At 52.1% G+C, this 2,258-nt stretch overlaps 1 pseudogene; it reads left to right on the plus strand.

Annotated features, from left to right (window-relative positions):
• Nucleotides 1-1,114: 1,114 nt before the first annotated feature.
• Nucleotides 1,115-1,993, plus strand: LOC144161713 (CCR4-NOT transcription complex subunit 7 pseudogene; annotated as a pseudogene).
• Nucleotides 1,994-2,258: the final 265 nt, after the last annotated feature.

Here is a 2,258-nt window from a genome sequence, read left to right on the forward strand (position 1 = left end):
TTAGAGCGGTAATATTCTATCTATCCACTGCCGAAGCGCACGAAGCGCTGGCTTGACCGTGGCTGAGTTTGTCTTTCTTCTTTCCGCCTATCCCCCTCTCCGCAACCATTACCTTGGAACTAACCAGCGATCACGTTTTTGCGGCACAAGTTGTCGGCGCCGGAAATCCGCTCCGACGGTAACCGAAGCGGTGGGGCTTCCGTCGGCGCCGCAAAACCGCACGTGGCTCTTGCTTGACCTTGAACGCATAAGACGCTTGCTTTAGGGTCAAAGGGGCGCTGTCAGGCGTTCCCTATGTTTGTACCAGGATTAGTAAGCTTCGCCTAATACAGGTTCGCACGGAGTAACACGGGGTACAGTTTTCAAAATAAGACTAACGCCCTCGGATTTTGCGTCAAAACATGGCCACTGTGGATCTAACGGGGTGAAAACTTCTGCAATGTGTTGTCGGTGGAACCTGGTGGTGCAATGTCACCAGGCTCTAAGAGAAAGAAGGCTTAGAATCCCAGAAACAGAGTATTCGCAATAAAAGACGGCGAGATCGGGCTGAACAAATTCGCGAGTGGCTCTGCCGCTAGCGGGGTAGAAAAATGCACCTTCACCAAAATCCGTATGAAAAAAAAACATTTATAAATGCATGTACACAAAAACAATAAACGGCATGGGTAAAATACAACATAAACACAAACATGGAAATTAGGTGAGGACTGCAGCGCCACTCAAGACTTTCATCGGCGTTCAGGGTGTCAACCCTGGTTCAATCTGGAGTCCACGGCGTTCGGTGCGGCTGCTTGTCCTCTTTGAGAAGCGCGTTTCTTTTGCCTTACCGAATTTATAAGCCTGTTTGTTCTGAAGCAGCCAACTAAGCAAGTCCACTCACTGTTTGTGAGAGCACCGACGTCGCCTTCGCCATCAGCGTCGTCGCCAAGGGTCCTGGTGTTCGGTGAGGGTCGTTCTGTTGCTTATGAGCGTCATCGCGACCTGAACAAGTGCTGTCCATCTCCCAGGTCTCAAGCTTTGGGCACACTGGAAGAAATTCACGCGACCAGTGTGCCTGCTTCTACGGCTCTTGTTGCGCTATAGACTGTGGAGACGTGACTTTGTGATCGCAAGTATGGCCATGCCTCGTTTGAATGCCACAGGCATCAACGCTACTAGCTTCGTCCGTGGTGGCGGCAGCGTCATCGAAGTTGCGAATGAGACACGTGGTATACGCGATGTCTGGGCCTTCAACCTGGACCAAGAACTGCGCACCATCGGCCGTGTCGTCCAGCGGTACAAGTTTGTCGCCATGGACACCGAGTTTCCCGGTGTGGCGTTGAAAGTCATGGGCGACTTTCACAGCCGAGTAGAGTACCACTACAAGAGCCTTTGTTGCAATGTGAGCATGCTCAACATCATCCAGATAGGCTTCACCTTCATGGACGAGGCAGGCAACAAGCCCTCAAACATCTGCACCTGGCAGTTCAACTTCAGGTTCAGCCTTACAGAGGACATGTACGCTCAAGACTCCATCAACCTCCTTATCAACTCTGGCATTCAATTTGAGAGGCACGAAAAAGATGGCATCGACCCGGTCAAGTTTGCCCAGCTGTTCACGGTCTCCGGTGTGGTCCTCTCGGATGAAGTGAAGCTGATCTGCTTTCACGGCGCCTACGACATGGCCTATCTCCTGAAGGTCCTGACCAACCAGCCACTGCCGGAAGAAAAGTCTGAGTTCGTCGAGCTCACCAAGATCTACTTTCCGGTCGTCTATGATGTCCAGTACCTCGTGCAAACTTGCACGAACCTCACTGGAGGCCTGAAGACACTGGCTGACAAGCTGGGGCTAGAAGAGGTTGGGACGCGACATCAGGCAGGAAGCGACAGCCTTCTGACCGGGGAAGTGTTCTTCAAAATACGAGAAATCTTCTTTGAAGGAGAAATCACGAATCCCAACCTCTGCGGGCCTCTGGTTGGTCTCGGTGCTTGGTAATCGGCGGCTCGCACTTCGAGAAAAGAAACTTCAAGCACGCCAGCTGCTTCAATCGCCTCGCTCCTCCCAGGGCCATCATCGTTGCCTTTCAAGTCACCCTCTCTCATCCTGCGTTTGGCAGCAGCACTCCAACCGCCATCGCGTCTCATCACCATTGAGCTTACTTCATGTTTACTGGCCGTGTCGCGTTGGTTCTGGTGTGTGATCAGTGTTTCACATGTGGTGCTCCTTCTGTTGCTACGTATCACCTCTTCGTCCCCTTCCCGTGTATAACCTCAGAACA

The sequence above is a fragment of the Haemaphysalis longicornis genome, unplaced genomic scaffold, assembly GCF_048455015.1.
Source record: "Haemaphysalis longicornis isolate Haplotype H1 unplaced genomic scaffold, Haemaphysalis longicornis Haplotype H1 scaffold_12, whole genome shotgun sequence".
Taxonomy (NCBI): Eukaryota; Metazoa; Arthropoda; class Arachnida; order Ixodida; family Ixodidae; genus Haemaphysalis; species Haemaphysalis longicornis.